Raw genomic sequence first — 25,645 nt, 5'->3', positions numbered from 1 at the left:
TAAAACTGTTTATCATTAGGTAAAAATGTTTATCATTTCGACCTGTTATACTGCAAAAGGAAAGAGTGCCAAATTCCAGAAGAGAGACAAGGAAGAGAGATCCATCTTTCTAGCCACTGAGCTGAAGAGGAAATTTAAATCTTGCCTGGAAGGGTAAGTATGCCTCACTAAGCCTCTCTGACCTTAGCAAAGCTTATTCAGGCAGCATTAATGTAGAAACCCGCTCTCTGATAATACATACACAGTTTTAGATAGCTGCACCATATATTAGGTATTATAAAGTTAGATTGCATATAGACACAACAAATCCTTCTTTGTAATTCTCTCAAGAGAAAGAATCTTTTTTTTTCTTTCCCAGGGGTACACTTCCATTGACGTGTACATTTCCATAAGGTTGATTAAAGGGTAAAAATCATATTTTTTTTTTCCTTTCTCAGTAATTAGTATATTTAGCATGTTAGTTAGCACTCACATGTTTGTTTATTACTGTGAAGTGATATTGGTATTTATTCACATTGAATAAATCTTAATTTTTCTAATGCAGTAAAATGTCTTGCTCTTTTTAATTGAAATTTAAATACGACTGACATATATCCAGATCCCATGGATTAAGTAAGTGAAATTTAACTTCCTACAGGGGTGTGAGGTATTCTCAAGAATAGTGGCTAGTGCGAGACAAAAGTGTGCTTGTCACAACATGGAAGACAAAGGCATCAGAGAAATATTTTCAGTTAACAGCATGAAAATAAATGTACAAGTAAATTTTAAAGCCTGGAAGTGGGGTATAAGCAGAATTAAGCTGTTACAGCACAGCTTCAAAAAGTTCATATATGAAGAGAGAAAAAGTAATCTACTTAGGCCATAAAAAATGAGATAATAAAGATAATATTGATCAACATACGATTTTCTCTGTCTGCAGAGAGAAAAATGTAGATACAGACTTGCATAGAAAAGCCTAAGAAAATCTGGACTGACTCAGACATAACATATGCAAAAGAGAAGAGCAACTTTTATTCTACAAACGAAATAACTCCCACAACAACCTCAATTCCATATGTACAATGGTCAAAATTAAGCTGGATGCCAACAGCTATGCAGTGTGTTATGAAAGGCGTTCAGCTATTTCCTGCTCTAAGCAATATACATTGTTATATTCATGTGGTGGCTAGTGGTCTCAATGGGACTTCTGGAAAAAAAAGAAAAAGAAAACTAATTACATGTTGTATAATCCCTTGCCACACTAGGAATCTTCAATATGACCTTCATCTTCTGGTCTTAGTCATCCAACTAGGCAATAGCCAGGCAATAGTTGTAGCAGTAGTTAATCTCCTTTCAATACTGGACCACCTCCTTTGCCTTGGGTCTAAAGAGGAAAAGAAAAATGACAAATTGTTATTGTTTGTTACTTGTGCAACATACCTGCTATCTCTACTCTGACATTCATGGCTAAAAATTATCACATAGTTACAATTCTGCCATCTGCAGAAAGATAACATTACAAAGATATACTTGCTAAATCTTAGCAGATGGGAGAACTCACAACTTAGTTCTAAGTATTAAATCAAGCTTGCAAACCACCATGAGGGAAGGTTTTGCAGATACTGTATTTTTGCTTTACTTATCTTTGCATATGATATGACATAGCATCTCTGCTCTAATGCAATCAGATCAATTAAAATAGGTGGTGTCACTGTGGAAAAAAAAAGTCATTGTTAAGTATAAAAATTATTTTAAAATTGTGTCCTAACTTCACCCTTCATTGATAACTCTGAAGTGGAAATGACTCTAGTAAAATAGAAAGAACAGACAGTCAAAGATACATGAGAAAAAAACGTTTGTACGTAACTTTATCACTTATATGCCAATGTTAGTGCCACCATCTTAAAATGACGAGATTTCTGTACCAAATTGTATTTTCTAGTGTAAATCCAGGTAAAATCAAAGCTGTTGGAACCAGTCTAAGATTTACCATCAGATTATGTGAATCCACACACTCTTTGGCCCTTTTTACTATGGCTCCAATTTCTGTATATAAATAAATGCAGCATATTCTGGAAGGAGGGGAAAATAGGAAGTAAAATAAATGGTGTATAATCTACTGGTATATTAGGAATTTATTTTATAGTCCAAGTCATCCTGTCTGATGATCTTTGGAATTCTAATATATGGCACAGATTATTTTCATAAAGATGTCTACTGATAGTGAAATTGTAAATAACTGTATGTAAGAAAGAGTGTATACCAATAGCTACCCAATATAGCTATGTATAATACTGTGTATAGTTTTTAGTAATATCATCTGCAGCTAGTATTTCATATTTTCAACTTTTTGGGGTTCAAACACCTATAGTACCTACAGTAAGTTCTGAAGTTATGCTATTGAATTTTGATCTGTTGCTAAATGAGTAACTTCTGTCTATTCTAATATTGGTATGACAGGACCTGGAGAAAGTTTATCTGAATACCTTGTGTGGCGACTTTAAAACTGATATATCACTCACAACACTAGCAATGCAATCTCCTATGAGTGTGAAATAAGAATCAGTTTTTATCCAAATAATATATTTTTTTCTGAAACTCAGGATATATTTTCAACAAGGCTTGTAATATCAGAAACTATATGAATGTTGTCTGACTTCATTTTGAAGGTCATAAAATACATTTATCATCCTTAACATCTTTTATCCTTCTTCAATTAAATAATATTGTTTATGTGTTTTTCAGGCACTCCTTGCATGAAATCTAGGGAGGTGTAATGAATACTGCTTATAAGGGCAGAATTGCAAGATTATTAGACTGAATGCTGTAGGAACTATACAGTTTATGGTTGAGTGAATAAAATTTTCATCAACAGTATTTATAATTATTTCAGCTTTGTTACTTTAGGAAAGAGTGAACTACTGAAATACGGCTTTGTTTTGACTCAGCATTTAAGTCAAATATATTGACTTCTGTAAGTGTAGGTACAATACTTATTTCTCCTCAACAGAATAAGCAGGGCACAGTAGATGAATGCAATTGTCAGGAGTCTGTCAGGGCTCTCTAATTCTCTTTTGTGGTCCAAACTGGGACAGCCTAGGGACAGAAGTAACTTTTACCAAATGGCTTATGTTTCAGTAATGAATTAGATAGCCAATTCTAGTTCCAGTCCCTTCCATATCCTCTCTGCCATGAGCCGTAGGAAATAATAAAAAATAAATAAATAAAGTGAATCTTTTTTAGTTGCACATGTCCTTTAAGAGAACTTATCTTAGTGGAAGAAGTTCCAGGATCTCATATAGGAAGATGTTCCTAACTCCCGAAACTAGAACACTTCATCAAATACTCATTAACAAATATTAACAATAGCCTGTTTCTGCTTAACAGCTCCTCTGTGAACACATTTGAGGGAACAAAAGATGCTATATCTAAGTATAAAGTATCTTATACTCTGTAAGTGTAAGGTTTGGACAAAATGTTACAGTACCGAAAATAAGGAGATGTTCTGTTTGTGAAGCAGAATTGAAAACAGTGAAATAGTCTAGATAGCATGGCTATGGGACACACACTATAAGGGAACCTGTTTATCAATAGGAAGTGGCCTCCTGCACAGCTACTTCGGGGATTTGTTTGTCAATCTCATTGTTAGAAGCCTTTTCAAAGTTACTCTTTTCTGTTTAAACTGTATTTGTTCTTTCCAAAAATTGCTTTTGATTTGATATATGACTTCCACCCCCCCCTTATTTATATTTCCTTTGTTTTTATTGAAAACAATCCAATGTTCTCTCAATCTCTGTTTTCCCAAGGCTAAACAAGCTTAGTCCTCTCTTCAGCATTTCAGTAGTCCTTCTCAGCAGCTGTTCTGGAACAAACTCATCTCTTGAATATGAGAGTGACCAGATTTACACATGGTATTCCAGATGGGGCCTCGGCAGGTCCTTGTACAAAGCAATAATGTTTATTTCTAATAGAATTATCTTACTTTATATTTATAGTCTCTACACTGCCTTCAGTGAATATCACTTTGATACCTACTAGTCATTCTGCAGTCATTTACTAGGGTTGTAAAACCTGTAAGATTTGTTAATTGATTGCACACTGGCTGAACAAAGGTGGTGGGGTTTTTTTGTCCTGTCCTGTTGTTTCCAGCTGACAAAGGCTCACTCATAGACGCCAATAACAAGACTATCTGCTATGCGGCCAGAACTTTGACTTTGTAATACTAAATTCCACCCTATTTCTCCTGCTTAGCTTTTGGGGCTACTGAGTTTTTCCTATAGCATATTCTAATTCACCAGTGTATCGATGACATCTCCCAACGCCAGTAACTTATCAGTAAATTTCAGGAATGCAGTTCTTTCTTTTATGCTGAAGCCTCTCTTGTTATTGAAAAAGATTAGTCCCAGAACCAATCCTTGCATAACTCCCCTCATTGGCTACTTAGAGCCTGATACTTCCTGTTTACACACATCCCATGCTCATGTTCAAGGTCCTACTTCCTCAATGAACTTCCATAGTAACAGTTTATAGTTCCCCCACTTCTCAAGCTAGCCAGTAATTTCCTGTGGATGTATGCAAATGAATTGTTTACACAGATTAAATATAGTATATTTGTTTTTTCTCACAAAATCAGTTATTTTATCAAAAAGATAATGCTTTTATCCATCACACTGGTAAACAAATGTTGCATTTCATTTCATTTTCCATTTGCTTATATAATTTTAATTATCTTTTTTTCAAACATCTGATAGAAAGTCTTTAGTACTGCAAGGTCAAAACATTCTGCCTTCCTATTCCGCAGACGACTTTTTCTGCCTTACAATTCCCCAGTCACATGAAATCATTCCCATCTTGATGGCTTTATTAAAAATGTTTTTTGCTCATAAGTTCTGGCAGGATTTGAAGATGGAATTATATTTTTGCCCTGTTATGTTCAGCCTTGAGAGCACTAAAGTCTGAGGTTTCTTTCACTTGACTGTAAGCAATGCTGTTACTTTTAGCTATCAGGGTTTCTCTGTCCTGCCTAAAAGCATATTCATTATTGAAAACTAAGATACGATATTGGTTTTGGCTCTTGACCAAAAAGCTAGATTACCTCTAAACTTTAACCTTTACTTATTTCACGGTGAACACACATTTTTCTTGTTCTTTTTCTAAAATAGTTGAAAAATGTATTAATATTTTGCAAGACCTAATTGCCTTTCTGAGTTTCTTCTTAAGCTCTCCATTTCCGTTCTGTGATGAACCATCTTTTTGACTTTGTAGTATCCCTAACGCACTTTTAAATAAATTAGGTCTGGAGGCTTTTCTTATAAATTTTTTCTCTTTTGTTCAGGACACAGGTTCCAGAAAAGATGTGTGCCTAAAAGCTTGTGTGTTGGGGCCCCTAAGTTCTTCAGTCTAAAAGACATCATTCATTAATTCCTTTAATTTCTCAAAATTTTCTGTTTTGAAGTCAATATTAAGTTGCAGACTGAACTTTATTTTTATTTGATTTAATCCACTCAGCCACCTGATGTTGTTTTGTATCTTTTTTTCTTCTGTAAGGACCTCTTCAAACACAAAGATAAAATCTGAAGTAGCATAATTTCCAGCTGGTTCACTGAAGAATTGCAGCAGATACCACACCTCAGAATACCCAGTGATCTTTGTTTTCTAGTGTCTGTTTGGACAGCAAGTTTGCAATAGTGAGAAATGTCCTGGCAATATACATGGCTCTAAAACTAGAACATTAAAAGAATATATAAATCAGAGAATAGACTTTATTTTTTCTTCTGTTGAGGATTCACTGTCATAGGGCAACATTTGTGGAGGGAGATAAGGAGAAAGAGCCTAAGAACAATCTTTTAGTCAACAATATTAATGTCTCAATAATTTATAGGTAACAATAACTGCAAGAATAGCAATGGGAACTTTTTTTTTTTTTGAAAAAAATGCTAAATCCTGAGCTGAAGGCTGGGTCAAACATAGATTCTTTCTGAAGAGGAAAATGACACTGTATTGTGAAGGAAACTACACCTTAAAAGTAGAGAAAAATATTGACGAGTTTGCTGTCTGAAGTTATAGTTTTGCCAAAATCAAAATGCTTCCATGGACGTATTCCAATTTCTGACCAATTTTATCATATATACTTATCTGAGTAACTGAAGAGTCTAGTCTTTCTGCATACTAAGCAGCACTGGTAAACAAAGATTTTAACTGGAGTGGAGCATCCTGCAGAATTTGATCGTAAAGTGAGTATTTACCTCTCTATACCATCAACTGAATAAAATTCCAGTGCTGAATAAATCTCCGAAGATCAACAGAAAGAAAAGATGCTCTGTCAAAGTAGGAACAGAAGATAGATACCGTCTCATGAATTCCTGGTCCAGCAGAATTCCAAAGAATAGCGAGTCTATTATATCTACGGCTTGAGGTCAGTACCTCTTAGTCTGATAAACTAGTTAGGTACTGGAATCCACAATTTTACCAGTCAAGGCAGACTGGTAAAGATACGAATTAGAACTAACCATGTAGTCTGATTGAAAACTTCTCTTTAAAGCTATTCAAAGATAAAAGGGATACCCTGGAAGAGAGGTGAAAATTGCATACAGAATAGTTTCGACTAATGAAAACATTTTTTGTTTTCATTAAAGCAAAATGTAAAATCCAGTAATAAGCATCTGAAAAATGAAATTGGAATAGTACTTTAAAAGAGGAAATGAATAAAAATCAGTAGTGGTGAGGAGACAGTGTATTGCTTGAAAATGTTTTAATATAATTCTTTCCTGTAACTCATCTGATGCTTTCAAGGCAGCCTATAAATTGAGAAAGTAGCTGTTTTCTGCAGCAATGAATAACCATGATATCATCTCTAACATTGTATGGCACATACTGGCTTTTAAAATAGTGGCTTCTGTAAAAGTAGGGTTTGGATCATTACACTGTGAGTTAGTAGAATCTTATTGCATGAGTATTCCTGCTTGGCCAGATTGTGAAACATTTATTAGCATTCTTGTTCAGTAACTCACACGTGTCATCCCACCTAAAGGTTTCAAAATCGTAGCATTGTGTCAGTTTTGCTGCCAGTGCAATATGGAATTAATCTATAAAAGTAGTGATATAAAAATCTGATTTAGTGTGGCATAGTTGAATGTTCTGAGCAATTTAGAGTCTGAGATAAAGTCTTCTAAGTCTAGACAAACGCTTCTGGCAGCCACACTGAGTCCTTTGTGCAGACTGAGTGAACAGTCCAGGTCTCCTGACTCACTGCATGCTACCCACCCAGATCGTATTACCGCTGCGTGGACATATTGTGTGCACAAAGCCAACGTAATTAATTCCACAGCATTGCAGCCCAGCCTAACATAAACACTGCTATATATCCACCACGTTTGCATCACTATCCTTACCAGAAAAAAAAAAAATCTATGTGACAGAAATGTTGCATGTCTGCTGTCCTACAAAAGCACCCATTTTATCTATAGGAGGGGTCAGACTCTAAAAATTTTCAATTGCCTTATATCTGTTAACTGTTTAATCTACACTAGAGAGACCTTATTTAGTGTTAAATGAATGAAAACAACTTGAGTGATGAAATTTTTCCATTTTCTTTTTTTCCATGACCCACCAAATCTATTTTGTTACCTAGTAAAACGGATTATTATTATTGCTATGTAGTGCATATCAGCTGATGAAAATGAGCAGACTATATAGCTTAACAACGCATAGTGGTCTTATGAGGATATTTTATTTTAGAATGCCTTTTATGACAGCATATGCTGGCAGAGCATATTGATTATGCAACTGATAATGTCACATCATAAAACACTGAGATTCTTGGTACTTCATAAGGAATTAGCACTAAAAACTGAATTGGGCTTCACGTATCTGAATATAGTCTTATTGTAAAAACTTCAGAGTCCTATTATTACCTATTCTTTGGGATAACTATGCAGCATGCGGTACCTAACTTTGTAAACAGATGAAAAGACGAAAGCAAGGTCTAATCAGATGTCTCTAGCTTTCTGGTAATAATGATTTTTTTTTGGAGGGGGGGTAATTCTGATGTCATGTAGGAGTTCACTGTACTGAAAAAAGGCTTTTATGCTGCTTCAGTTCATTACCCTCTGCTGATCTTATCACAGGAATGCTATTCACTCCTTTCTTTGATAATTAATATTGATTGGATGCAAGTCCATGAAATAGTAAAATGGCCTTCATTCCTAGTCAGAAGAAAATCTACTTAGAAATTTAATAGATATTTCTTTGCACATCTCTTTTAGCTTGTTTAATGTTGCACCTATCTTGCCCACAGGCAGTTCTTACTGTAGTTAAATGAGGCAACTACCTCTACTGGTTCTGATCTACAACTTCATTTGCCTGCTAATGCTTCCACCTGAATCCTTCCAAGATGCCTTCCCTGAAGGAAGATACAGGAACATGAATTTTTTTTTTTTTTTTAAGCCCAGAAAGGCTTTTGTAGACTCACTCTTTGATTATTTGCATTTTTTCCCCTTAATGCTCTTCTGTCAAATATGCTACATCCTATTAATAGGAGCCCAACCAATATTCTGGAGTTCTCGTTTTTCAAGAATGCCTCCATAAGGCTATCTTCAGAAAATGTTTGCTCTGATCAAACTAGAGGAATATCTGAACTAAAAACCCACCTCTAAAGGTTTTTGAATTGTCTTAGCATTAAGATACGACTCCTAACTTTTTATCTCAGTTTTGTCATGACATTGTAAGAAAACTTATGACTCAGATTGTGCAAAACAACCATCTGAATACACTATAGTGATAGACCAGAGTATTTCATATTAGAGAAAAAAGAAAATATGGAAAAGAAAGAAATTTTACAAATCAAATACTATGATTTAAGGCATAAAGTGATTAGTACTAGAGAAATGCTTTATTTTATCAGCTGTGCAACTTGCAACATTTTCTTATTTCTTATTTTTAAATCAGAAAATCCTCTAGCTAAGTATGTTTAGAAACCAAGGAATGCGTCTAAGGAGTTCATATGACCTGACAAAGATCAAAAGACATAACTTTAAAACTGGAGAATAAGGGGGTCCTAATGCTATTCCCAGTTTGCTAAGCACAGGTTTGAAACAGGCTCTTAGAAGATCGTGTCACTTTATTTAAAATGTCAGAGAATGGTGAAGTCACCTGCTAAGCAGAGCTAGTATTTTCCCTAAGAAAAAGTTGCATTAAAATATATTTAAGTAAACAAAAAGACAGAGCCAATGAAAAAGAACAGTAATTAATACAAAATACATTTCAATAATTGTGTTTTGCACCTGTGGTTATTTCCCCAAAAGAATATAATCATTTTACAAATGGAAAGATGCATTTTATATTAAAATAGAAAGCTAAGAAAATTCATTCGTGTTCTTGTATCTTCCTTCAAGGAAAGCAGCTTGGAAAGATTCAGGTGGAAGCATTAGTGGGCAAACAAAATTGTGAATCAGCACCAATAGAACTAGTTGTCTCCTCTCACTACAGTAAGAATTTTAAGAAAGATCTAGTGGGTACCTTGCAGATTTGGGGTGACATTTACATTCCTAACACTGGAATGTATCTGTCAGGTTGCTATGTATGAACACTTGAGAAATTTTTTGCCTTTGATGACATGCTTATTTCTGCTTTTCCAACACATATAGATCACCTGAGGGATTGAACCAAGTACTACACTAGCATTTAGCTAGACAGAAAATGATCCTGAGAAAATGTAGAATAGAGGACAAAGGGAAAGGAAGAGAACTTAAATAATATGTGCAGCATATAGCACAGACACTTTTTTTTTTTTTTTTTTGAGTCGGTAACAGTGATAGATACAGTGGAACACCTGGCTGGCCTGGGTTTCCAGGGGCACTGTGCAAATAGCTGACATAATTGCAGGTGCTGTGGTTGCTGTTAAAGTCAGCAAATGCCAGTAGCTTCCAGAGTAGTATCTAAGGAATTTTGCTAATTCCCAATTGTGGCAGAGTCAACATTTTACTGGATTAAATGCATGCTATTCTCTTTCACTCTGCCAGCAAATTGGCTAATCTGCCAATAGAAATATTCACATGCAGGAGGAAGGAAAGAATAGAAGCTGCCTGTCATCTGTTGTTGTGAGAGCAAAGAACCCACACAGCTGTAATTCACATCAGAAGATAAGTGCCCACCCAGACATTTGCTACCTTGGTCATGATCCTGCAAAGTACATTTAAAATACTGACTCAAAAGTCTCATATGAGGACCACTACATTTTTATGAAGATCAGTTTCACGTCAAACAGAAGGAATCAGTGTATTCTCTACAGAAATGTAATTCTAAATTCACTCATAGATTTTAGAGCTAAGAACATCCATTACAAGCTATGAGTTAGCAAACACCACAGAATGTCACTAAGTCATTTGTGCTATCTCAATATCATCTGGATGAGCTAATGCATATCGTTTAAAAAGATATCCTGTTGTCTCGACTTAAATTCTCCATGAAGTTGAGAATCTACTTCCTATGTAGATAAAATGTTCCAGAGATTAATTATTCTTAATGTTAAAATGTGTATCTTATTTTTACTCTTGATTTTTGTATCTTTAGCTTGATTCTTGCTATATCTACCTGTAAGAGCAGCCAGATCTTCTTCCAAGCTCTCCAGTCCCAAATATTCCTCTGCCTTGGAAAGGCTACTTTTGAATTTTTAAATTTAGCATACCTCCATTAAATAGATTTAGAACTAATAAATAACTCTCATTTTCAAATTCTATCTAGTGGAAAAACATCTGTCCAATTCCATATGCAGAAAAAAGAAAAGTGATGCATGGAGAGTCACAGATACAGAATATTTCTACAACAATCTCAAGTTCCAGAAGTGACGTTATGCTTCAACTAGATGCCAAACATTTCTCCCACTTTCAGTTAATCCTGACTAAGGTGAGCACATGACATGTATACTTAGAGCCACATTTCATTGCTGGAGAATTCAAGTGGAATGTGGGACCGAGATTTAATGAGTATTAGCATTTTGCTGACAGGACTATGAATCTATTAGGCAGCTGAGACTAACCTAATGAAGGAAGCAACAATAGGCCATTATTTGGGACATTACAGATTAAATGCTTTTCCAAGACTGACTTTCTGGTTTTTACATTAAGTTATAGCTGTTTGCATAGCTATTCCTTCCGCCACCTCCATGTATTTGTCCTCTGAATCCAGATACAAAAAACAGTGTCAGAGTACCTCTGTGTAATGATGTGATTGCACATATATTGATTGGTACTGGAAGCTGTGAGGCTGGAATGGCAATTCTTCACTTTAAAAGACTACCTAATCTAGGGAAAATATTTAAAGATATACAAAATGAAATATGATGAAGCGGCAGTTTGGAAAATCTGGGCTTCCAAGTGAAGTCATTTCTGTGTAGAAGGGTTGAAGTATTCATGCTGAGCTCCATGAGCGCAAATAGTCCCAATGTGAGAGGAAATCCCTGGCTCTTTGCAGTCAATGGGGTTTGAAGATAAGATACCAGTAGGACCAGATTTTTAAAGCAAATTTTAAAAGAGCTCTTAGATACCTGTAAGCTGCTGAGAGAACTGAAACAAAGTCCTGAAGGAACACTCATATTTGCAGAGAAAAAATGTGCAAAATTTTTATCTTTCATTATTTGAACTTGAATTGATAAAGCCAGTCTCCAGAAGACTGTAGTGGTGAAAGAGTGTGGGAGCTTCAACTGCTTGAATTCAGTACAACATAGGAAGTTAAGAAAGCTTAGCAATACTAAAATTAGTCATCTGATAGATAGTCATCTATTTTTATCCCACTATCTTACTATTCAGGCACTCTTCTGAGAAGTTTGTCCTGAGAAGTAGAAGATAAGGCTATGAATAGCTGGCAGTTTTTTTTTAGTCAGTGAAAATATTGACTGAGCTATCACTCTTGGATTTTATACTCCAAATATACTTGCATTCCAAATCAAGTGTTATTAAGTAAAGAGCTTATTGAACTCATAGCTAAACAAAGCAATCTGCTCAGCATACATATCTACAGAATTTATAGGCTTGCAGCAGGATTAGTGAAATACCATTATTTGTTTCATCATCATTTTGTACCATGGAGAAAACTATTATTTTTAAATTTAGAGTTATTCATTCCTATTTAGTCTCAAGTAGGAATATTTTTCTGCCACTTGTATAAGCTGATATGACATTATTCAAAGCATTTCACCAACTAGAACTCCAAATATTAATGCCTGTAACAAGCAAAAACAATTCTTAAAAGGTAAGCACCTCAACATTCCAACTAAAATAGCCTTTGCTCTCTGAATTAGAGCATCACATCTACAGTGATTTAGGGTTTTTTTTGATTTTTAAATACAAGCATGATGTTATGAAAGTAAGCATTGAATTCTGCCTCACTGATATGCTGAAAGCTGAAAATTAGGACAGGTTTTCCCATCAAGAATTGTAAATCTACTACTACATGTGGCATTCGGAAAGTTGGTTGCTGACTCAAGTATCTTGTCATAAAACAGTTTTCAATTCAGTATACTGACACTTTAATTTGTCTGTTCTTTACCGCACAGGATTAAGGAAGGGGCACCATTCCAAGCTATTTCTCCAATATCATTTAGAAGCAACATGCCTTTTGACCTCTGAGTTAAACTGCAAATCTCTTTGCATGCACAGTATTTTGCAGTGCTGAATTATTCCTTACATTAAACCCCCAGCTGGTTTATTTTACCACTGAGAAAACACAAGCACTTGTTCAGCAAAAAGGAAATTACCATGAAATAAATTACTGTTTTTTTCAAGGAAATTAAAGCTTTATGGAACACCTTGATCTAATGTAGAACTGCATTGCTATTCTAGAACCTGCTAGTCAGCTCAGCACAAAGCATCTTCATTTATTTTTATACATAACAAAGAATATCAAGGTCAAAGCTTATTTCAGGAATGAAATGATGTGGAATAGTTTGGAGTTTAACTTCTCATAGCCACGTTGAACCTATCATGCCTACTCTCAGCGCTCTGACCAAAGACTTTCTCAGAATATCTGTTCTATCCTCTTTGGAAAAGAGCCTCAGTCGTATGAAAAGACTCTTGTAACTAAGCCTTGGCACCCACATAGAAGATTCTTCGTTATGGTGGGATTCTTCCTGGAGACTGGGCTTAAAGCAAATCTGGATTTTTTGCTAAATAAAGGGCTAAGATAGTGTGCTCAAGAACACAAGGATCATGATCAAAAGTGTGTATTGCATAATCACATGCAGTGAAAATAGTTGTCCCCTAGGACAAGAGTGAAAGAGTGAGGCAGAAGAAGTGAAAGAGGCATCTCATAGACATTCTCAACTCAAAAGAAATGTAATTTATCCTTACAGAAGTGTCCTATAAAATTTTATCTATAACTTTACAATATATATAGCATATATAAACTATAAAACATACCACAGTCACAGCTTCGTCTTAGTCATACTAGAGTCAATAGCAAGGTTGCAGTTATTTTTCAAGGGGATAAGAATAAATACATGTGTTTATAGCTATTTCTCTAAGTGACTTGGGGAAAGAATGATAGTAAATGAATAACAATGTTCTCCTTCCAGAATTCTGAAACAGATTAGAGTGGGGTACATGATTCTTTCCCTCTAGTCTTTCCAGTGGGGAGAACTCCAACCTTGCCATTCTCTGCCTTCTTATCATTCAGGAACTAAATGATGTGCAGCTATTTAGAGTTCAGTTGACCTCTCGTAGCCATGTGTAAGACAATTGATCATACCTACTTTAATATCTAAACATTGATCTCTTAACAAAAGGAGTGATAGAGAACATGATCTGCCTAACAGTTTACACATATAAATGAAGCAGCAGCTATTTTTAGGTCACATATATACCTAAGGCTATAAACAAGTTCCTGCAAAGGAGACAAGGAAGTGGATTTCTAGTGCAGTTCCTGTTCGGTCGTTACCACCTGTGCGCGTGTTGTTAGTCTATATTAAGTACAGCTGCTTTTAGTGAAAACAGTGACTGTAATGGAGTAGCTGAGGCCTACTTAAAACAACACCTCTATCTTTCCATCCTATTTTCTAGTCTGCAGTGTACGGATTCTTTCCTATGTTCCAGCCTAGCACAAATTATGCGTGGTCCCAAGAGACTGCCCATAGCAGAACTCAATATGCATATTTTTGTCACCTGTCTGTTTAGTTTGAAGCTATTCTAGAAAGTATCCATGCATTTATGCATGGAAAAACATCAGCAGTCACTGTTAATGAAATTGCAGATAGAAAAAAAAAGAAAGGGATTTCTTAAGTGCAGCGCAGCAGCTGAGTCAACCCCGAACAAGTTGATGACACTCAAAAGTTTAATAGAGACTTAACATTCATTGCAAAAGTCTGGCAGAGAAGTATGAGAATCTATGTGAACTCAGAGACACTACAATCAAATGCAACCTTATTTAGGGCTTATGAAAGTAATACTAGCTATGGCTTGATCTGGCACAAATGTAGTTACATAACTTTTGGATTAAAAAAAATGCTTGAACTGATATTCCATGTTGCTGTGGACTCACATCTAAGCTACACAGAGTCCTGAGCTGGTAAAATCCACATACTGCTGTACTATGTCATACAGAGTTACTAGCTCAGATTTGCATTAAATTGGCCATAACTTCACTTTTTTATATTCCCTAGAGTAGACATCTGATTTAGGAGGGCTTCAGGAAGCACAAACCAACTTAAAATTCCTGTGTTAATGCTTAGTATAGGCTCTTTAATGGCAACAGATCTGGATCTATCTTTAATTATTTCTAAACTTTTCTGACACAACTAACAGGGACTGACAAGCAAAGCAGCTAATATACACATCTAGAAATGTATCTGCAACCACAGAATGGTTTGGGTGTTTTTTTTCTTGACCGAAATATTCAGTTGTTCCAAAAGCTTCATCATAAGACGCTGAACACTCACCCTGGCAGTCATAGGCTGGGGTAGGCATGGACCTGTTGGCTTAGGATTGCAGGAGGCATGATTGAGAACCATGAAGTAGAAAGGCTGCACTTCTTTTTTGTATAATCTATTCAACAGGATGTCCTCCATATGTTCTTTTACTGAGTATTGTGCATTAAGAAAAAAGTCTAAATTACATATGTAGTCTCAATTAATGGCACACTGAAAAACTTCTCTATACTGAGGTCACATCTCTAGATATGATACAGTCAGGCTGGGATTTTTCTCATGTATAAATTGCAAATCTTTTAATGGATAAACATCAGCCACTATAAAGGACAGAGCTTCAAGCAGGTGGTATTTAAGATCTTAATTGACCTGTATAGATAGACAGTCATTTTCTATCACCCCTTGATTATTCTTCACGGAAGAGACAGAGAATTAAAATCAAGGAAAGTAGGGAAAACTTCTGATTCTGAAGCACCGATGAAAGCCTTTTCATAAGAAATGAGGCATTGCAAAAGATGCAGTTTATCTTATCAACTGCACTCATTCAAACTGCTTATGATTATGCCTTACTGAACACATTGTTATATAACAAAACTAAGGTATAAATCCTTCTGTAACCTGTAAATATTCAGATAAGGCCAATAGAGGGATTATCTTCTGCTCACTGGTCAGAACGGAGGACTCCACAGAAGCACTTTATCAGTCTTATTCTTTCCCTTAAAATTAATCCCAGTATTTCATCTACCATAACCATGTATATGGTTATGGTATATGAACAGCATAACCATTCAGCCAGATTAGCATAAGAGGCTCATCTTTTTTAGGTGTTCCACCTCTATCTAACAACGGAGCGGTATAGATCACTACACCAACGGATGTATTTCTGGTAAAGACAAAATATTTTTTCCATTAGTCTTTGAAATGCTGCTGGAGTTTAATATAAATTAATGGGACAATGCTAAAACTAGCATACCTCATGGAATGTAGAAAAGACAATTAGCTTTGGGGATCTGGGAAGCCAAGAGAATCTGCAAGTATCACTTGGTAAGTCAAGTTTAGTTATATATTGGCCGTCACCCAAGTCTAGTAGCTTTTCATTAATCTGAGGTATTGGATGTGCATCTGAACAGGATATCACATTCAGCTTCCAGAAATTAATTTTAAAAAATCAGATATGCTGATAAGCTTCCAGAACTAATGTAATTAGGCTACAGCATTCTCTGTGTAGCTCTATAATGACTAACTATCACATCTTCCATAATTTGCCTATTGCTATATTCCATAATTGTTCAAGATCTGAGTCATTTGTAAAACTCTTTCAGGTTTCAGGTGTTGCTATAGAAGTAATCATATCCAAAATCTTGTAATTGGCTATCTAAGTCCTTGCTGCCCAAGAGCTGATTATTCCCAAATAGCATTTCTGGTTCTTTCATCAGATTTCTGAGGTGCCAGCTGCTTCTGAAACAAACTGCTTGCAAAATGCCTTCTATGTCTACCATTTTTTCAGGATGGTAACATGACTAATCTGAGCCCTTTGTCATTTTCTCACTAGCAAATTTCTTTGCTAGCTTCTCCATAACTTCAAAAGCTTTGGACCAAGAATTCATTTTTGCAGGGAAAAATAATACCCAGTTGCTCATGTCTATATCAATAACAAGGTAATCTCATTAAAGAATTGCTCTGAATACTGCTGCTGACTGTAGATTCTTCCTGTGAAAGAACTGAACATGTTTTAAATTTTCTTCTGTTTTAGCACGTGCTGTACTATGTTCTGACTTGTAGTCCCATGCTTCTCCAGAATTCCTGAAGGCCAGTCAGCAATCCCTGCGGACTTTTTTGCAGAAAATAACTTAAAGAGTAAAAAAACTGTAATTCCAAAGGTTGAAGATCTCTACCAATTCCATGATCATCTGCTTTTTAAATGTTTCCTTTACCATATATCTGCTCTATGTTGATACAGCATCACAGTCAAAAAATAGCTTAAATTGTAAACACTAACAAGCAGAAGATAATTGGGAGTATGTATGGGGGGGGGGGGCGGCAGTGAATGTCCAAAATTAAAAAAACCCTGCCTCCCTCCAAACACACCAATGCTAGAGGAACCTGATATAGCAGCAGCATGGTAAAGGCAAAAGCAGTGTGAGAATGGCCTCTGCAATGGTGTTGCATGCACTTGTGGCATCCACTACTCCACAGCTGTCACTCACCTGAGTAGCACACATATACCCAGGATTGCCTACTCACACCATTTCAGTCTGGAGCACCATTAATGGACTGGTAGTGATTACAATAGGCTCCAGGTGAATGTAACTAAAACTGTAATTCTTTCAACTAAATCCAATCAGGGAGTAAGCTACTAGACAGAACAAGTCAGAGCTGACTTTTGTAAATCTAAATCTGTGACCAGCCTGCAGGCACCTAGTTCTCCAGATGTACTTTCTCCGTTTCTTGTCTGGTGAAACACCACAGTAATTACTTCTGTTCCTACAGAATTACAGACCAGAAAGTAAATAGTTTAAGCAAATTGAAATTAAAGTATTCTTTCTATAGCAGAAATATCTTCACAGGGGTAAAGAGGGGAAATGAATGTTTAGCTACAAATGCATAATCAGTCATAGTCTGACATCCCTGTGTATCCATGGGGAGAAGCTTTAAAAAGCAAAAGGCTAGTTTGCTTGCAGTGCATTATATATTATGATATACTCCATAACTATTGGATGATCGCTTTCTGCTACAAGTGCTGTGTAAGGTTGGATGTTGTAGTTCATGGAATTTAGACACTTTCAAAAGTCTCAGTTTAAATGGATGGAAAATCATGTAATTGGTAAAGCACTTGCATAACAATGACATCTTCTTACTCAAGACTTGTTCTTCAAGGGTTTTCAGATTTCCATTGGATTGCTTCAATGATAAAAATAAACAGTTATTACTCTCTATGCTTGGTAACACTACAGAGCCGAAACAGCTACTGGGCTGAGATAAATAGCTGGATAATGGGCTAGGGAAGGTTTTCCATCTCATACATCTTCAACGGAAGTGTTAGCTAAATTCTATTAATGGTATCAAATTCTGCCTTCAATTACACCTGGGAAACCTAATGGAGGGAATACTGTGTACAAAGAGAACTTGGCCTTGTAGAATCTTTATTGCCAGTAAATGTGTGTCAGACTGACAGGATATATCATGTTTGAGATCTCAGGCTGAGCATGCAGGGCTGCAGCTGTAAAAAATTTAATTTTTTTACTGAGAACCTGAGTAAATATGATATAGAGTCACTGATCATAATAAAGTTCTATCTGCTGTTGTTACAATGATAGAATTCAAGACTGTTCTACAGCTTGGGAAATAGAGATAGTTCTGTTGTCTTACGTTCATTGTATTCAAGCTTAAGTCAAATTACATAATTTCAAGGAAAACAGTTATTTCTAGCTCACACATCTCAAAATCTACATTTTCTGAGCTGTTACATCATCACTTCAGGACTGGCTTGTCTGATGAGAGGGGAATGAAATTTACTCTTTCTGAAAAATGGCAGCTAACAGGCTGACTATATTTTGCAGCCCCTCTCTATATATGAATATCTATATGTATCTGAAGAGTACATTTCAGAAATTCATATAGGAAAGAATGAAGAGACCTCTGCACTACCATGAAATAAGAAACTATATTGTAAAATTAAGATACTGCTTTCATAACCAAGATGAGATTTCTTAAAAATGTTGGACCTTGGAAAAGAAGGAATACTTACTTGCTGAATCAGGCCTAAAGTAGAAAAAAGGCTTCTATAGAATCTGACTTAGCTTTTACTATCAAACATTGCTGGAATATTTGACTTCCAAGCTACCTAGAGAAAGTATTTGTGAAATCATCATAACTTTTTGCATGAAACTCCCAGGATAATACTACAGTAAAATTTTGGTAGCTTGCAATTTTAGTGAAAGTTTTGATGTAGTTGCTGCATTTTTTTGTAGACTCAACATTGTGGATTCCAATGTTTTTAGAATATTTTTGGTATGTACTTAAAAAAATATAGCATTCTCTCAGTTCTTAGTGAGAGTTTCCAAGACCTTGTAAGTCTAAACCTAAGGTGTTTAAAATGCAATTAAGTGCTACCTGGACACTATCACTATTTTCAGAAGAATATGATTTTTGAAGGTTTAAGTTTGAGAACATTGGATGTATAGAATCTTTCCATTTCATAGAGGTAAAGCTGATTTTACAGAAATATTTATGCTTATTGTTAATACACAAGTCATATAGAAACAGCTAGTTACATACAACAACAGAACCAAGGAATAAGACAAAGACACTTGTGGAACATAAAAGCATAATGATAGCAACTAGACATTGAATCATAAACACAAAGATGCTATATAAAAGTAACTTAAAGGGAAATGCATTCAGACAAGTATTCACAGGTGAACAGGCCTATTGAGTCAACCATACTCACTATAAGCAAGAGAGAAGTGTTTGGAGACAGGAGTGTGTTTGGGTGCTAGCCCTTCCCATGAAGCTGTCTGTCCAGCCCTAAGGGCTGCACACAGCTCCTCTGCCAAGGGACAGCAACACCTGTGTACAAGACTAACCCTGATACAACACAGCCCTACCACTTGCATGGTGCTCCTAAGAAACCAGCTAAGGGGTGAGAAGAAGCTGCAGGAAGCTTTGTGGGAAGCCTCCACCCACTCGCCCACTGCTCACTGGCTCGGCAGTTGCACTTAAACCTCTGCCCTGGCTCTTGTTTCTTGCCTTAGAGACATACCTATGCTTGGTCTTGTGCTATTTTAATCCTGACTTACCACTCTAGCTTGTCCTCAGGCTTGACCTGTTATTGCAGGCTTTTCTAGCAATTGCTGAGCTGTGGTTGATCCTGATTGCTAGACCTACTCTTCTCATTTAAGCTCTTCAAGGCTGCAGCCCTTGTTGGTGAGCCTACCTCACTGTCATCCTCAGCTCCTGGCTTCTTGTTCTTTGTGGAACAACCCTGTTCTTGGTACTTTCTTGGCAGGTAAGTGTTTTAGATCTGTATGAACAGAACCGTTCATAAAAAGCCAACTGTATTGTCAAATGACTAGGGAAGTGCTGAAGCTATAATGTTATAATATGGGTTAATATGGAAGTAGAACTTTGATTGCTAAGCTGTAGGTGACAAATTTTGGCAGACAAGGTATCTGGTGTACATAAGACATCCTGCAAGACAGAAAACCATAAAATACTAACATCAAAGAACTGGAATTCCAGCAACATCTCTATTTGTTTCCTCTAGTTAATAATTATGTAAAACAACCACATGAAAAAATATCCTTATTATAAGCAATTGAATGAAATAACAGAAAAGTCAATTCATAATAGCTAATATGTTGTAAGAATTATTTAGCACTGTAAATAAGTCTAGAGAATTATAAAGATCTATAAGGTTTATCTATAGATGTAGAAGATAAATGGACTTACCTGTTAACTTACAACATTATTACATATTTAAATGTTTAATGGCACTTCAGAATATGCCTTTTGCAGGTGTAATGTTACTGTCTGAATAGAAACACACTTGTGTATAAAACCTTTTAAAAAGGTATTAGCATTTTTGTGTATGTCTCTAAGGAGACAGACTTTCTGTCACTAGTAGAAGAGAGAGAATGCCTGACCTATTTATTTCTTTTATAGGTTTTTTCCTGTAATGAATGCCTGGAAATGCTTTAAACATTAGAGGAACAGAGTGTAGTTGACTGTTGATAGACTCTTAATTGTTCTATTTGACCTGTGTAGTTTATGATGATGAATGCAGAAGTAAGTACTCAGTACAGTTTAGAAACTATTTCTTTTTCTATTATGCTAGGTGGAGACTTTAAGTGTAGCTATGTATCAGCTTTTATGTTTCTATTCCTGCAAGTCCTATTTTTGTAAGTGGAAAAAGTGCTCAGATCCAGGAGGTGTCTTTTGTTAGAGTTGCTGTGCATGGCAGTAAGCTTGCTAAAATCTGATAAATAAGATCATGCAATCAAATGCTTATATTACCAGTAAACAAGCATGAAAATCAAAGCCAGTAAAAAGCCTGAACAAGCTGTCTACAGTCCCTGCAAATATTGTTGTGTTATATTTAAGCTGAATTTTGCTTCTGATTAAGAAACTGTAGAGATCAGTCATTATTAAAGCTGCAGAAAGCAACCTGAGCAAGCCATTGCAGTATTAGCCTATACTCACCCAGCTGAAACTGCAGCTACTACAGCTGCTGACACTTCTTTTCATTCATCTGTATCTCTGCTAGTCTTCAGTGGGACACCCACTGTTTGCTTGACTATTGCTGTATATGCACACTGGAGATTATGCACTATCATGCTCTATTCCTAAACATTTTTTAAATTAAAAAAACCCCAAGGCCTTCTAGATATCTGGCTTTCAACTAGTATAAAGCTTGGATTAATGATGCCTAGAAATTCATCTCTTCTCTAATAGCTGTTTCTTAAAGTTTATTACCAAACATATGTTGGTTAAGAGCACAAGTTCACCACCTGTTGTTTTAATAAGTAGCACTGATTGCAGTGTAATTGCTGTTTGCTTCTCATAAATACTCTAATTTATTATCATATTAGATAAAAGGAATGTGTCAAAACAAAATCACTGAGTGGGTCAGACAATATTCTTAAAATTTATAAGTTTTCCAGAAATAAGTTTTTAGCATGGAGCAAGTAGAGAGAATGAGCTATACTGTATCCACTAGTTGGACAAAACATGCAAGTCTTCATGAGATAAGTGTTTAGGCTGGCTGGTTTTATGTTATTACTACTAACTAGCCTTTATTAAAAAAAATACAACTGTATTAAAAGGATTAACTGAAAAATGAATGCAAGCTGAAAAAATGAAGAATTCAACTGTCTAACTCATTAAATTCATCACAGCATTTCTGCTGCTCTGACAAGGGTAATGAATGTGCTAGCTAAATTTGGATAGTGAAAGTGACCACCCTCAGCCTATATTTGCATCCTCAGAAAGGAGGATTTTGTTGTTTTCACTTATTGAGTTTTCTCAGCCCCCTTTAAATGTGTTTTGGGACTTGTCCTTATGTATATCTTGCAGAACTGAGCATGCTTCAGTGCATAGGATTCATCTGTTCCATACTAGGAGAACCTTGTAAATTGGGGATTAGGTGGAGGGAAGGCTTCAGGTACAAATAATCACTTTTGGCTCAGCTGATTGCTGGGCTAGGATTTTGGCTAGAGAAGTTGCAATTAGCTGTTTTTCTCCCTTTTGTATCCTCATGTGGACTGGTACAGCAGAAACTCAGATTATAACCACACTGGCATGTTAGCTGGGGTTTGAGCTGACACAAGCCCAAAGCTGGTATTGCACATCCTACATAAACTTTCCATCTCACTTTAGGAGTAAAATAGTCATCTGTGGAGAAATTCTTCCTATGGAAGAAAAGACAGAAGGTGTTTTGCACTTCAGTCAAGAAGTATGGGCATGACCAGCACTCCAGGATGGAACATGGGAGGACTGGAGTGTTATCATTGATCAGGCTCCTCTAAACACTTGCTGTTCACTCATTTGCCTTTCCTTACACAGCTTTTCTAAGTCCTTATAGAAGGAGATAGCTTCCTAAAGAATGACATCAGGTTAGGGAAAAACTAGAAAAGCAGGGAATTCAGTGCATGTGTGCTGGCTTTAGCTAACAGTACCCTACTCTCTATCATAAGACTCTTGCAGGCAATGTCAAACCAATCATCTTCTCTGACCTTTCTGAGAAGTTGCCTGGCTGCTTTTTGGATCAAATGATCTAATGAAGGATCAAAGATTTTAAGGTTGAAATGAAAACTGGGAAGTAGCCTGATCTGTCCCAAAGGCTGTAAAAGGACTATAGAGAGCAGGCAGCACCAGGCCAAGCTTTCTTCCTGGAGCAAGAAGTCTACAGGAGTAAACCATGCCATTAGTATCTGTTGCCCACTTTGATGTACTGAGTTCTCTGCCTTCAGGATTGGAAGTATCTCACGTTTGTAGAGTAGGGACCATGGTCCTGCTTCTCTTTTGTACGTGGTAAGTTTGAAGTGTTTGAATGGTCCTGAACTTGGCTTTGTTTTCTCAACAGCCGCAATCCAAGCGGGCAAAGTACTTGCACAGAAAGTATAGCATGTGTAGTAAGGAGCCAAAGTAGGCACACTGAATGTGATGTAGACACATAAGGTGAGGTGTGTGTTAGACTGATAATCGGTGAACATAAATTTGTAAAGGCTTGCTGAAGTTTGTTCCTGCAAAGATGAAGGGGGTCTAAACCAACATTTACCTGGGTGCTCAGCTGGATTGGCAAACTGAGCCCAAGCCTGGGCACACCTACTGTGAGAGGCAGCTGATGTGTAGCCAGTCAGATAATCCACAATATGTACATGAAGGAAACAAGAATAACTGCTTGCTGTCTATCACAATCCTGGAGGCTTTTCCTATTGAGTGATACACTAGCAGACAAAACCTCATTTTTATTTTAATTTACTCTGCATCTTTTCCTAGGTGCTACTTTTTCCAAAGCAGTAGAGATGAAGATGCAGTTCATACCTATTTTATGCCTCAAACAGAAGGAAAAATGAACTGGCATGGGTAGAATGTTTTTTCTGTTACTACAATGCTAACATGCAATATAGACTTAAACTGGTCTTTTTCCTTTAGGAAGCTTTTGTTGTACTGTATTTCCTTTTATTACTACAATACAAAGTCTGCTAATCTAGTACACTGCAAATATTGCAGTAATAAACCTAACTTCTCCCACACAAGACAGGTTATAGTACACTAACTTCTACACTATATACAAGAAAACATAGATGCTATTTATTCACCATATTCTTTTTCAGGAACTGAATCAGTAGTTGATTTTGCTAAAATATATTTCACAGAAGTCAGCGCTAGAGAAAGGTACTAGATTTGCAGTTGCAGAGACTTGAGTCATTTGCTTACCACAGACCAAGCAGATGGCTCTCACAGCAGCTGTGCATGCATCTCCAGATCATTTGCTGTGTGCAGCACTTGCATACCAAAGTGTCCATATCTAATTGCACCCCTCTGACCCAGATATCCCCTCAATAATTTAGTATGATGGCTGCTCCCTGGTAGCAGTGTGTTCCATGATGAAACAACCTTTAAAACAGTGAGTACTTCAGAAAATTAACAGCCAAAGGGCTTTATACTGTACAAGATTGCTTCAAAGATGACTCCAAAGTTTTTAAAGTTGTTCTGTGGCAGGTATTTTTATCTTTATCTGTGATACAAAAAGCACTAGCTAGCACAGTCTCTTCTACTAGTAGAAGTGGGAGGAAAAAATATTAACAGCTAATAATATATAACCCAGTTCTGTTCTGTAATCAACATTGAAACATACTATGTAATGGTAAAAGCAAGGGATTGTAAAATCTAGAAGATGAGGACAAAAACACTGTTTTATAACACACTTTATAAAAGCCTTTTCATTATTACTATATACTGCACATAGTTCAAACTAATCATTAAAATCAATTTAAAACTGCATCCTTCCAGGCCTATCTTCCAAATTCTACAGATATCATCTCATAAAGCAGTTATGTAATTCTACAGCTGTTAAATTTTTCTCATGATTAAAACATGATTAGCATACAGAAAGTAACAGAACAGTGAAAACACTCTGAAAATTTATAGATCAGAGATATTGTTTCCTATTCTGTTTGACCCATACTACACAGTTCAAACAGCATATAGCAGGAGAGAAATTCATTGAGTTCTGTGGGATGCTTCATAAAACTTTCAGGATGGGTTTTCTAATATTCTAGCAAATTCCTCCTAATATCAACATGAATAAGATTTGACAGGTGGATCTAGTAATAGCTATTTTTCTTTCTTTCATTTTCAAGACTTACTGAATAGTTATCTATGCTTTGAATTCTAAGTGCCTACTTAATAGGGTACTGAACCACTTAACATTACTTGGAAACAAGAATTAAACATTTCTCTGCATTAAAAGGAACATATTAACTAAACTAGCAAAAGCTCAATTTTGCAAGTAACCCTAAGAGTCACACAGATATACATCCCTAAGTACCTTTGGAGCTTTGTGTTTTTGTAGAACTTTCCAACTTTTCCCCCCTCTGCTGCGACTTTCTTATTTCTCAGGGAATATAGTTATTTTTTGTTAACATATTATAGCATTGCCCTATAAGAATTTTGCCTCAGCTATTCTTCTGTTGATTTTTCACTTTTCCAGATGGAAAGACTTGCTGGTAACTGTAGGGCCAATTCATCACTGAGAAATAATAGTTGCCACAATACAAAAATGAAAGAAGGAGCATTAGTTGAATGCTTGAATAGGATCTGAGGTTTGGAAAGAAGATTAATAACCATGTAAAGCTAAGACTATGTAGGAAGAGTCCTGAGGGAGAGAAAAAATGGAGATGTTCAGGTTTTAATATTGTAAGATTTGGTATACTGGAAATCTAACACTGAACAAGAATTTTGGGCTATTCCTTCAAGATAACCTTTGTATGATGTTAGAAAAACAATAATACTTCAAGAGCAAAATGAGGCAGTAGCTCCCAAGAACAGATGAAGGAAGGATGAAATATAAGCCTTCAGAGGACTAGAAGCTTTCAGAAAATTCTGGAATGAACAATTTTAGTTTTATACTAAGCTCTGGGCATGTAGTTTCAGACTTGAAATTGGGTTTAAGATGCTGCTCAGACACATCTCTAGCTACAGGTGCTGCAAACAGAGACTAACAGACAAAGAAATAGCTGAGATAAA

General features: G+C 36.1%; 1 long non-coding RNA gene across 1 annotated transcript in view; it reads right to left on the bottom strand.

Moving 5' to 3' along the window:
• Positions 1–1,314: 1,314 nt before the first annotated feature.
• LOC138067210 (uncharacterized) overlaps positions 1,315–25,645 on the bottom strand; it is a 67,514-nt gene continuing 43,183 nt past the window's right edge. The window contains exon 3 of the long non-coding RNA XR_011141054.1: positions 1,315–1,363. This is a non-coding gene — a long non-coding RNA (uncharacterized lncRNA). The remainder of the gene's footprint in view (positions 1,364–25,645) is intronic.

This window comes from Struthio camelus, chromosome 4 (genome assembly GCF_040807025.1).
Source record: "Struthio camelus isolate bStrCam1 chromosome 4, bStrCam1.hap1, whole genome shotgun sequence".
Lineage (NCBI taxonomy): Eukaryota > Metazoa > Chordata > Aves > Struthioniformes > Struthionidae > Struthio > Struthio camelus.
This window is presented reverse-complemented; position numbering and strand designations above follow the sequence as displayed.